The following is a 12,558-nucleotide window of genomic DNA, read 5'->3' as shown; positions in this document are numbered from 1 at the left end:
TGAATTACGTAAGCCTGTAATTTTCCTTTTCCTGTTAAAGCCCATTTGGATTGGGTTTTACGTTAGTTTCAACAACCTTACTGGAACTAAATGTATTCTTCTTATTTCCACTTTATAAATTAGGAACAGAGGGGCGAAGTCACTTGCCCAAAGCCACAGAGCGAATTCGTATAGAAGCCAGGATTTGATCCCTGGCAGTGTGACTCAGAAATTATCCAGATTTCTCTCTCTCTCTTTTTTTTTTTTTTGAGATGGAGTTTTGGTCTTGTTGCCCTAGCTGGAGTGTAATGGTGCAATCTCGGCTCACTGTAACCTCTGCCTCCGGGGTTCATGCCACTGAGTAGTTGGTATTACAGGCACGTGCCACCACGCCTGGCTAATTTTTTGTATTTTTAGTAGAAACGAGGTTTCACCATGTTAGCCAGGCTGGTCTCGATCTCCTGACCTCAGTGATCCGCCCGCCTTGGCCTCCCAAAGTGCTGGGATTACAGGCATGAGCCACCACGCCTGGACCCCAGATTTATCTTAACGTGTGCTTTGCATTGATATCAAAGGCTATGTTTTCAAAAATTTAATAAGTTTCATCTGCAATGCTCCAAGCATGGGTTACCTAATAAATACCATAAGTATGAATAGATCTAAGTAGAGAAAAATCAGTGCACATAAGAATTTTGTTGGCTAAGTGCGGTGGCTCACACCTGTAATCCCAGCACTTTGGGAGGCCGAGGCGGGCAGATCACTTGAGGTCAGGAGTTCAAGACCAGCCTGGGCAACATGGTGAAACCCTGTCTCTACTAAAAATACAAAAAAAATTAACTGGGTACAGTGGCGGGCACCTGTAATCCCAGCTACTTGGGAGGCTGAGACAGGAGAACTGCTTGAACCTGGGAGGCGGAGGTTGCAGTGAGCCGAGATCGTACCATTGCGCTCCAGCCTGGGTGACAGAGCAAGACTCTGATTCAAAAAAAAAAAAAAAAAAAAGAATTTCGTCCTTCTCTGTATATGTCTTCTTTAAGAAGCTACCCCATTCTGGGAAAGCACAGTTGGTACCAGGTGAAAAGGCACCCCCATCACCACATTTACAAATCATGAGATCAGGAATTGAAAAGGCACGCTCACTGCCTCCCATCTGCCTCCCCGACCCTTGTCTGATCCCCTCTTCCCACCATGTGTGTCCTCTCCCCCTTCATTCAGTTTCACACAAGATCCAATTCTCTCAGCCCTCAGCACGGGTTGCCTCCTGGTTGTCTCCTTGACTCAGCCCATTCCTGGACAACAACGTCTCCTTCCATGGCTTTACTTAGCTCCCTGGACCTCACCTTCCAGGTCTTCTTAAGCAGATCAACCCACCCCTAGTCCCACCTTCACAGAATGAAGTTGTGTAATATTCTCTCTGATCCTTTTGCAGTTACGTGTAACGACTGGGTTTTCGTGCTTATGAGTGAGATGTGCCTCCCTCAAACATTGTTATATGTCAGCACATTACCCATCTGACATGAGAAAAAACATTCTCCCTTGCTTCAAAACACTTTTGCAAATTCTCATCTATGTGGAAAACAAACACAGAGAGGAAGTAGAGATGATGAGTATGGACAACTCATTTGAAAACTTGGGGTGAGGAGAAAATAGATATTGGGCTGTTCTTGGCGGGGATATGGTGTGTGGGAGCAGATTTGCTTGCTGTACTCTATACCTATTCTCACTCCTGGTACAGTAATAGAGCCTCTATGTTTAACTGGTATATTAGGGCATTCTTGTATTGCTGTCAAGAAATACTTGAGACTGGGTAATTTATAAAGAAAAGAGGTTTAATTGGTTCACTAATTTATAAAGAAAAGATCTTGTGTGAACTGAAGTGTGAGCTCACTTATCACCAAGGAGATGATCCAAGCCACCCGGGAGGGATCCGCCGCACACCTCCCACCAGGCCCCGCCTCCAGCACCGGGGATTACATTTCAACACGAGATTTGGGCAGGGACAAATATCCAAACGATGTCAACTGGCTACCAGAATAATGGCTCTGATCCCCAGCGTTCCTTGCAGCTGAGCATGGCCATGTTGCTAAATTCTGGCCTGTTGGGAGGTGAGTGGAAGTCATACCTTCATGGGGTAGGGCTCTCCATCTCCCCATCCCTCTTTCCCAATGCTGCTTACAGCAGTGCGAGTTATCATGAACTGTGAAGACAAGGCCACCCCTAGGAATGGCGGAGTGAGAACCCTTAAGGAGCTGAAGTCCCTGCCCCTGAGGTACCGCCTTGCCAGCTTACGTGAGAAATAAGTAAACTTTCATCTTGTTTAAGTTTTTTAAGTGGATTCGATTATTTGGGGCCTTTATAGCAGTCAAACCTGCTTCCTAATTAATAGTGGTGGATAAAAGGATCTTCACTTTCTTATCTTTAATGAATTTTGAACATAGTCCGATGTCAATCGGAAGAATCCGGGAAAAAGTGAGGTTGAAAATACAGAGTGATCTGGAGTGATGGTTAATGCAAGCATCCTGAGAAGGAGGAGGAAAGAGGTAAAAGGGTTTGGGGGGGCTGGCCTTGAGGGACTGCTCCACCTGGACGAGGGGAAGGGTAAAGCGGGAAGCTAGATTCAGGAGACTTGAGATTTGGCAGCAGGAAGTTGAGGCAGTTCCTGCCTCATGCTTCTGATTTTTCAGCAAAGCAGGAGGTAAGGTCCTCTATGGAGAAATCAGTCTGGAGCAGGAAGGTAAACCTGGCAGAGCTTATGTAAGGGCTCAGAGGTGGGAGCGTGGGCTGGGCAGCCCTTTCATGACTGTCTGCGTTTATGTCGTCTAAGAGCACAAGAGCTAAAAACCAGACACTGTGATGACTTAACTCTATGTCAAGTACTACACAAGGTCATCGCTGAATAGGACTTAAGAGTAAACATTTGTTCTATGATTTTGATCGTTAAAAATAAGAATATAGCTGGGTGCGGTGGGTGCACAGCTGCAGTCATAGCTGCTGGAGAGGCTGAGGTGGGAACAGTGCTGGAGCCCAGAAGCTTTGGGCTGTAGCGCACTGTGACCATTAGGTGTCTGCACTAAGTGGAGCAGGGGGACCACCAGGTTGCCTAAGGCCTAAGGAGGAGTAAACCAGCCCATGTCGGAAACTGAGCAGGTCAAAACTCCTGTGCTGATCAGTTAAAAAATAAATATATATATATATGTAAAACAGGTTGAAAGCCTTATTCAGTACAACCAATTTATCAAAGTTTCTAGCTAAAATGTACTCATTCTCTGCAGTTTTCAAATTATAACAGGTCTTTTTTTTTTTTTTTTAACTGGCACAATTAATGCCCAAATAAAACACCTATGAGTGGTATTGGGGCTCAGAAACCAATACCCCAAAATATGGCCGTTTGTACATGTTGAACTGAAAAAGGAGCCTCAAGGTCTCTCTGACCTCTGCTTCCCCACCCATCTGTCCCAAAGCATAGGAAGATGCTGTTCTCTGAAGCTCCCTTATCTGCCTAAAGTCTGCACCTACCAAAGAAGAACACAATTGCCTTTAGCATGTTCCCTGAGTTTTCATTAACTGAATCCATGTTATAGGAAAAAGACTACTCCTCTAAAATCATCCACACTTCCCCATCTCCCTTTCCCCTGAGAAGAAGGGTATCTTCCTCTGAAGCAAGTTAGAGAAAACAAAGAAGTAGGACATATAAGCCTCTACACCCCACTGGGGGGTTGTGTCTTCACCCTAAAGGCTCCCGTGTCACGTTAGCTCTAATAAAATAAATTTGTATGCTCTTTCTCCACTTAATCTGCCTTTTGTGAGTCGAATTTTCAGCAAACCTTCAGAGGGCAACAGTGGAGTTTTTTCCTTTGCCCCAACAGTGGCCATTTTCATTGTGAATCTGGCATGGTCAGACACCACGCTGAGCTTTTTACATGGCTTAGCTCTCCAACCTATAAAATAGATGTTTTTATCCTTATTTTTATAGACTAGGAAGCTGACGCCCAGAAACACTGAATAACTTGCCCCAAATCACACAGGTATTAAAGGGTCAAAATTTGAGCCAAGGTAGATCTGATTTCAAAATCTGTCCTCTTAACCACGCCCACGGCCTTCTCTTAGCGCAGGCCAGTCTCAAAGTTTTGCTGCCCTTCTAGAAAGTTATGGGATCTTTATGGAAACAGAATTTCTGGTGGCCCACCTGATATCTCAGAGTGGCCAGTTGAGATATCAGGTTAGACACACCCTCGCCCCCTCACCATTCCAATTTGTGCTACAATAAGTGCTGGCCTACAACCCTGCACTTTCTTCACACTGCCAGGTATGTGGCACTACTGTGGGCTGGCAAAGACCTGCCTGCACCAGCAAGGGCCTCCGCTCAAAGTGTAGGGCAGCTGTGTGCAGGCCTGCACAAAAACAGTCTCCCACAACAACACCTTGTGGCAGCCACCGAAACAATCGTCAGGGGAGCTTCGCCGTTCTCTCCATCAGGCCTGCAGATGCAGTACTGACTTCCTGGAACCAAGTGCTTAGGATTCTTAGAACGTTTAAAGGGATGTTTAGATAATCAGATTTCCTGTTAATAAAGGTAGATAGGAGTTAATGATAAAAATGAGAAACATGGCCTATTTTACCTCAAGGCAATCATACATTGTATTTGTACAGATTGCTACCCCTAGGACTGTCCCCAGAACAGGACCCAGAAGATGGAGACATGTGTCAGGTAGCCAGCTGTCCTAGGCTGCCTGCTGTGTTGTCTCCCAGGACTTCTCTAGCTCCATTTACAGTCTGGCTTCTAGGCCTTTGGATCCCAGCAGTGTCCAAGCAGGGCCTCAAAGGACAGCCCCACCATGGGGGACCAGCCCTAGAAGCTGTCACTACATCTCCAACGGATGCAACTATTTTCCAGGTAATAAAGCTGCAGTGAATGCAACTTATCAACTAGTTCCTTTCAAACTCTGACTTGGTTTGGTAAGTCTGTGGCTTGTTGTCATACCACTGGCAGAAAAGGCCTCTTCCCTGTAGTCAGATTGTAGAGGCCACAGGGGCTCTTCTGAAACAGGAAGCAAACTCTTTTCCAAGTGGTAATTTTATCTGTTGTACATTTTAGCAGATTAAGCACTTAGGGTTGGGATTTTAAAAATATTTCTTCTTTGGGCCAAGGAGTGTTTTAACAAAGTTAAGTTCTTTGTATAAAGCGGCTCCAAATCCCTGACTAATTAATCCCTAAAGAAGCAGCGCATGGCTCACAATGACTGGCGCCCCCTTCATAAACAGGAGCACCAGAGGAGAGAGACAACCATAGCACAGTGGCCCCGGACAGCGACCCTTGGACTGAACACACCTACAGATGTGGTGTTTTTGGTGACATTTTACATGAAACTCCCCATTTCGAACTCTTTTTGGAGGAGCAGGCAATCTGGCAGCAGTGGTTGTGGATTCTCATAAGGCAATAAAGAACGGCTGTCATCTTCTGAAGGGCATGGTGGGTGCCCTGTTCTGCCAGAATTGCCAACACACCTATCGTCTTACACTTGCCCACGGTGTTGCAGTTAGAGACTGCCTCTCTTATTCACGTTCCTGCCTGGTGCCCAGGGGCTTGAATTGGTTCCCCTTGGAGTGGGGTGAGGTTCTGCAGACACTTCTCGTATACCTCGCCTATAGACAGCAAGCTCCTGGAACACAAGTCACAGGCATTTCATTTCGTGCTCTCTTGCTACCACCCACCATGGGCTCTCAATACATGTTGAAGGCAAGGATCAATGAATAAATGGGCAACTATCAGCTGTAGCCTTGTATGTGCCAGATATGGTGCTAGGCACCTAAAGGAACACAAAGGTGTTATATGCCATGATATCAGGGAGTTCATGGCATAGTGAGGGAGAGAAAAAGCTTATGCAGTGTGTGTGTGGAACTTTAAGCAAACATGATGCAGAACAATAAAAAGAATGACTCTGCCTGCCCCTGATGAAACTTCAGCGGGACTATGCCCTGTCTTGCCGCCTTCAGGAAACAGCAGTCTTACAGTCCTTTGCCCCTCTGAGTTACAACCACTGTCTCCTTTCAGGAGAATGTCCAGTGTTAAATCATAATCAAGACTTTGAACTTCATGGGGCATTACATGTTCTTCCATCTCCCCAGTCTCCTGAGAAGGGAGATGGGGTAGCTTTTCTCTCTCACTCTCTCTCCCCCGACCCCACCTTTTCACATCAGCAGGTAAATGAGCTTCCTGCCCATAGGAGAAAGGGTAAAATCACAAGGTGGTGCCCTTGTCTCCAAATCTCAAGGTCCTCTGAATGGCAGGTGAGTAAAGGTGACTTTTGTGATCGTGGGTGCTTTGGGTGATCCTCAGAGATCCCCCAGCCTGGGGGCTTGTCCACCATTCCCAGGACTCTGCCCTGTGGAGCCATGGGAATGTGAAGTTGCCCTTGCACTGCCTTTCAGCTGAGGTCCCTGCACAGCCCCTACCAGCCCGGCCATATTGGGTGGGATTTCAGATGCCCCCACAATGGTTGTCTTGGAGACTTTCCACGGGTCCTCGAGAAGCAACAATGCTCCCCATGCTCTGCCTTTGGTGGAGGGCAATTCCTTCTCTCTCTCTGCCTGGCTCCAGGCTGCTTTGGCTCTCTCAGGCCCCGGTCCCCAGAGTCCCCCAGCTACAGAGAACCGTTGTCAAGCTGTCAAGTGGCCACTGACACCCAGGCTCTCTAGGCTGCAGGGGATGGAAGTGACACCCCCGTTTGATTTCTCCTTTTCTCTTGTAGGCTTACAGCATAGCCCTCTCCCAAGAAATCATCCAAAAATGACCTCAACCATTCTATAGTCCCCAAGCTGACCAGGGGAGGGAGGACCAAGTATCTTGAAACCTAAACGCTACATTTGATTATCTCTCTCAAACTTATTTTGGGATCTGATATCACTTTAACAAAAATGATAACAATTGAGGCAAAGAGAGCCCCATTTTTACATCTTGTTCTAATAAATAACAGGTACCCTTAGAAGAATGCAGACAAACACTCCTATGGAAATGTAAAGGATCATAAAACTTCTTCCAGTATAGCGAGAGAACCAAGGAAGACTTCCTGGAGGAAATGGCCATTGAACTGGGCCTTGGACATGTGGAGGTTAGGGATGAGAGAATTCCAGATGAAGAGTCCACCATAGGGAAGGCCCACAGGCCGGAATTGTGCTGTATTAATGCTGTCTTAGAGGCATTTCCATTGCCGGAAACAGATACTCAAATTACTTCAGAGAGAGAGAGAGTATTGAAAGAGTTTCTATGAATACCTCCAGAACTGTGGTTCTCAAAGTGCAATCCCTGGGCCAGCAGCATCAGCATCACCTGGGAACTTGTTAGAAATGCAGATCCCCAGGCTGGGTGCAGTGACTCACGCCTGTAACCCTAGCACTTTGGGAGGCCAAGGTGGGTGGACCACCTGAGGTTGGGAATTTGAGACCAGCCTGACCAACGTGGAGAAACCCTGTCTCTACTAAAAATACAAAAAACCGGGCATGATGGTGCATGCCTGTAATCCCAGCTACTCGGGAGGCTGAGGCGGGAGAATCACTTGAACCCAGGAGGCGGAGGTTGTGTTAAGCTGAGATGGTGCCATTGCACTCCAGCCTAGGCAACAACAGCGAAACTCCAATGAAGGAAGGAAGGAAGGAAGGGAGGGAGGGAGGGAGGGAGGGAGGAAAGGAGGGAGAAAGAAAGAGAGAGAGAAAAAGAGAGAAAGAAGGAAAGAGAAAGGAAGGAAGGAAGGAAGGAAGGATGGAAGGAAGGAAGGAAGAAAGAAAGAGCAACGCAAATTCACCAAGCCTTTGAATCAGAAAAGAACCCCCAGGGGCTGGTGGTAGCAGTCCTTGCACAGGCCCTCCAGGTGATTCTCAACCAAGGAAGCTTGAGAGCCCCTGAGATGGAATATTCTCAGGAACCCCTGAGATATGTGAAGAACTGATGGCATAGGCTATTTCTAGGGAGGAAATGGGGCTGCTGGGTATGCAGGTGAGGGGAGGTGGGAGACCTCTGTAATTGTGTGCCATGTGCATATATTACCTATTCAGAGAATAATAAAATAATGTGTTTAATCCCCTGTTTTCCCCCATCTACTTCTCTCCTACCCCATAGCTGCTCCAGCACCTCCACCTCCCTCCTCAAATGGTATTCTCCGCTTCCTAGGCAAGCTGGTTTTCTATTTTCCCTTCCCCAGTTTTCTTTTTCTTTTTCTTTTTCTTTTTTTTTTTTTTTTTTTTGAGATGGAGTCTCGCTCTGTCGCCCAGGCTGGAGTGCAGTGGCCGGATCTCAGCTCACTGCAAGCTCCGCCTCCCGGGTTCCCGCCATTCTCCTGCCTCAGCCTCCCGAGCAGCTGGGACTACAGGCGCCCGCCACCTCGCCCCGCTAGTTTTTTTTTTTGTATTTTTTTTTTTTTTTTTTAGTAGAGACGGGGTTTCACCGTGTTAGCCAGGATGGTCTCGATCTCCTGACCTCGTGATCCGCCCGTCTCGGCCTCCCAAAGTGCTGGGATTACAGGCTTGAGCCACCGCCCCCGGCCCCCTTCCCCAGTTTTCTATTGCCTGGTCTTTATGACAAGGTGTGCTAAGCCTCATAAAGACAGTTGAAGAGAAAAGGAGTGAGACTGCGCTAGTGGCTACAGAATTCTGCCAGGAGAGTTGGAGGTGGGGAGGACGTCTATGAATTCAACCATGCCAATAATTTCAGTCGAAAATAAGAAAGCCCATCTCCACCCCCTTTTCAGTGATCAAATATGCATTGTTTTCCTCTTTCATTGGACTTTTGTGTCTGTTTCATTGTTGCCTTGACTCAGCCCCTGTAAGCCTCAACTCTAATCCTAACTCCAGCCATGGAGAAACCATGGAGAAGTTTGTCCAGTGTCTGGAAGATGGACTGACTGCTGAAACAGGAGCAAGAAGAACCTCCTAGCAAGTCAGCCATACCCAAAGCCAGCCACATGGACATGGACAGTGTTGCAAGGACGTGTGTCCAGTGGAGTAGGGGGCAAATGCCCCTGGTGCTGTAACTCCTTAAATGCCCAAATATCTCTGTTGACCCAGTGAGTGCCCCTCAGCTTGTGGTATGAGACTGAGCTTATAGATAACACCTCAACTCGAGGAATTCAATGCAGTGATGTGCTGATTTATGGTGTTTGCCAATTCCTGTAGTGTAAATACTCATAGCGTGGCCAGTTTCAGGCTACCAATGTGAAGTCACTGAACCCAAAGTTGGGAAGAGATTTGCATAACTGTGGACATAGTTACTGGGCTTCATAGAGAAAGCTACTAAACCACATATATGTGCCCCTGAGGTCCAGAAATCAACTTCTGGTTGGAACTGACCTATATGGTGCCAAGTGTGCATCTTCTAGGACACTAACATTAGTGTGTCATCCTCCAGTCTTGCAACAAGCCTTTTCTGTAAGAGCCTTTGACTAACATTTGTTGAATTTTGTATTCACTGGGGGCTGGACGAGGTGACTTATGCCTGTAATCCCAGCACTTTGGGAGGCCAAGGCAGGCAGATCACTTGAGGTCAGGGGTTCGAGACTAGCCTGGCAAACATGTTGAAACATTGTCTCCACTAAAAATACAAAAATTAGCTGGGTGTGGTGGTACACGCCCATAGTCCCAGCTACTTGGGAGGCTGAGGCAGGAGAATCACTTGAATCCAGGAGGCAGAGGTTCAGTGAGCCGAGATTGTGCCACTGCACTCCAGCCTGGGTGACAGAGTGAGACTGCATCACAAAAAAATGAAACAAAACAAATTTTGTATTCATTGAGCCAACTAATTTATTGATTTTTCTTTTCATTTATTTATTTATTTTTTTTCTTGAGATACAGTCTCACTCTGACACCTAGGCTAGAGCACAGTTGTATGAGCTTGGCTCACTGCAACCCCTGCCTCCCGGGCTCAAGCAATCCTCCCACCTCACCATCCTTAGTAGCTGGGAACACAGGCATGCACCATCACACCCAGCTAATTTTTGTATTTTTTGTAAAGATAGGGTCTCACTATGTTGACCAGAATGGTCTTGAACTCTTGGGCTCAAGCAATCCACCTGCCTTGGCCTCCCAAAGTGCTGGGATTACAGGCGTGAGCCACTGTGCCTGGCCTTGATTTTTCTGAGTGCAATGAAAGAAATAAGCAATTATTATGGGTTTTCCTCCTTTAGGATTAATGAGTCTGAAGGGCCAGAAGAAGGGTCCCTTGTAGAAAGTTGGTCAATATTTACAAGTCATAATGAGGAGAGAGGCCATTTCTCTTACTGTCTCCTGTCTCTGAAGATAAGGAGGAAGAAAACGTTGAAAAACAGCAGGAATGAAGTCAGTGGCAAGACCAGTCAGTGCTACCGATGACTAAGCCTGAGGTTAAAAGATTAACCCCCAATCTAACCACATGTGCTCTCAATCTCTCACCACCCTTTCACGTGGAACCCCTTAGAGTTATAAGGCCTTAAAGGGGCCAGGAACTCTGGCTTTGGGGAGCTGGGTTCTGGAGACGCGGGTCTGCCAAAGCTACTGGCCGTTGAGACATGACCCTCTCCCGAGGCTCACAGCCGAATAAAGTCAAATCCTTCCTTAACCCGGTGTCTGAGGGGTTTTGTCCGCGGCTCGTCCTGCTACATTTCTTGGTTCCCTGACCAGGAAGCCAGGTGGTTGATAGACTGTCGAGGCAGCCCCTTAGGCAGCTTAGGCCTGCCCTTTGAAGTAGGGACTCTGGCCAGCTTGAGCGACACAGATCCCGAGAGCGCTCTCGGGTAAGCATTTGCCCCGGTGGAATGCCTGGTCAGAGCAGTGCACAGCAGGCCCCCGCGGAGGTTCAATGCAGAAGCTGAACACCGGGAAGGAACTGGCGCTTGGAGTCTGGACTTCTGGAATACGGTAGGACCGGTCCTGGGAACTTGCCCACTCCATCTGAGTAGAGGCTTGGCCTGATCACCCACCGCGTGCCTTTATACGCGCTTTGGTTTTGGTCTTTATTTTGACAGTTTCAATTGCTTGACAGGCTGGTCCTGGGAATTTGCCCACTCCACTTGAGTGGAAGCATGGCCTGATCAACCACGGTGTGCCCTTATTGGCACTTTGGTCTCAGTATTGATTTTAATTTGGCTTGACTCATTTGGAAAAAGGAAAGTGAAAGTGAGTGAGTGCTTGAGTTTGAGACGGGTGAGATGAGTGAGTGACCACCCTTTCCTTCTTGTGGTGTGAGTGTTTTGTCTCGGGAGGAAGATGGGTGGAATGCAAAGTAAGTCCACTCTGCTAGGAACTATGTTGAAAAATGTCAAGGAAGGATTTAATGGAGACTATGGAGTTACTATGATGCCAGGAAAACTTAGAACTTTGTGTGAGATAGACTGGTTGGCATTAGAAGTGGGTTGGCCATCAGAAGGAAGTCTAGACAAGTCCCTTGTTTCAAAGGTGTGGCACAAGGTAACTGGTAAAGGATACCTAGACCAGTTTCCGTACATATACACTTGGTTACAGCAGGTTTTAGACCCCCACGTGGTTAAGAGGACAGGCAGTAGAAGTACTAGTGGCAAAGGGACAGACAGCTAAGGAAGAATCTGGCTCCACCTGCTGAGGGGGGAAGGCTCCTAAAGTCCTGTCTGACTCAACATCAGAGGATTCATGGCAAGAAATGGCGCCAGTGGCCCCCCACTTTCACCAAGAAGGAGGGCCTCCCTCTCCTGAGCCCACTGCACCCAAGCTTCTACAAGGCATACATACCTCTAGGCCACCCAGAGTAGAAAAGAAAGAATGCGAGACCTCGGGAGAAACCCCTCCCTTGGCAGCCTATTTGAGGCCTAGAACTGGGATACAAATGCCCCTGAGAGAGCAACGGTGTACTGGGGTACATAGGAGGGGCATATGGTGGAAAGGCGTGCCTTTGTGTACCAGCCTTTTACCTCTACCGATCTCCTCAATTGCAAAAATACCCCATCCTATACCAAAAAGCCTCAAGATATAATTGATTTGCTCCAAACTATTATCCAGACCCACAACCCCACCTGGGCTGATTGCCATGATTGCTCATGTACCTCTTTAACACGAATGACAGGAGGAGAGTGCTCCAAGCAACAGCTAAGTGGCTGGAAGAACATGTTCCAGCTGATTACCAAAACCCCCAAGAGTATGTGAGGATCCAATGACCGGGAGCAGACCCCCAGTGGGACCCAAATGAAAGAGTATGAAAAGGCTAAACCAGTACAGGGAAGCCCTTCTGGAAGGGTTAAAGAAGGGAGCTCAGAAGGCCGCAAATGTTAACAAAGTCTCTGAGGTCATTCAAGGGAAAGATGAGAGCCCGGCACAATTCTTTTTTTTTTTTTTTGAGACGGAGTCTCGCTCTGTCGCCCAGGCTGGAGTGCAGTGGCCGGATCTCAGCTCACTGCAAGCTCCGCCTCCCAGGTTTACGCCATTCTCCTCCCTCAGCCTCCCAATTCTATGAGAGACTATGTGAGGCCTATCGTATGTACACTCTCTTTGATCCCAATAGCCCTGAAAATCAGCATAGGATTAACATGGCTTTAGTTAGTCAAAGTGCAGAAGACATTAGAAGGAAATTGCAGAAACAGACTGGGT

At 47.4% G+C, this 12,558-nt stretch overlaps 1 non-coding gene across 1 annotated transcript; it reads left to right on the top strand.

The window, feature by feature from the left end:
* The first annotated feature begins 1,396 nt into the window (after positions 1-1,396).
* LOC117063174 lies at positions 1,397-1,496 on the top strand. Its single transcript, XR_004428787.1, has one exon. It is a non-coding gene; the product is annotated as a small nucleolar RNA U13 (small nucleolar RNA).
* The last annotated feature ends 11,062 nt before the right edge of the window (positions 1,497-12,558 follow it).

This window comes from Trachypithecus francoisi, unplaced genomic scaffold, assembly GCF_009764315.1.
Source record: "Trachypithecus francoisi isolate TF-2019V2 unplaced genomic scaffold, Tfra_2.0 Lachesis_group17, whole genome shotgun sequence".
Taxonomy (NCBI): domain Eukaryota; kingdom Metazoa; phylum Chordata; class Mammalia; order Primates; family Cercopithecidae; genus Trachypithecus; species Trachypithecus francoisi.
This window is presented reverse-complemented; position numbering and strand designations above follow the sequence as displayed.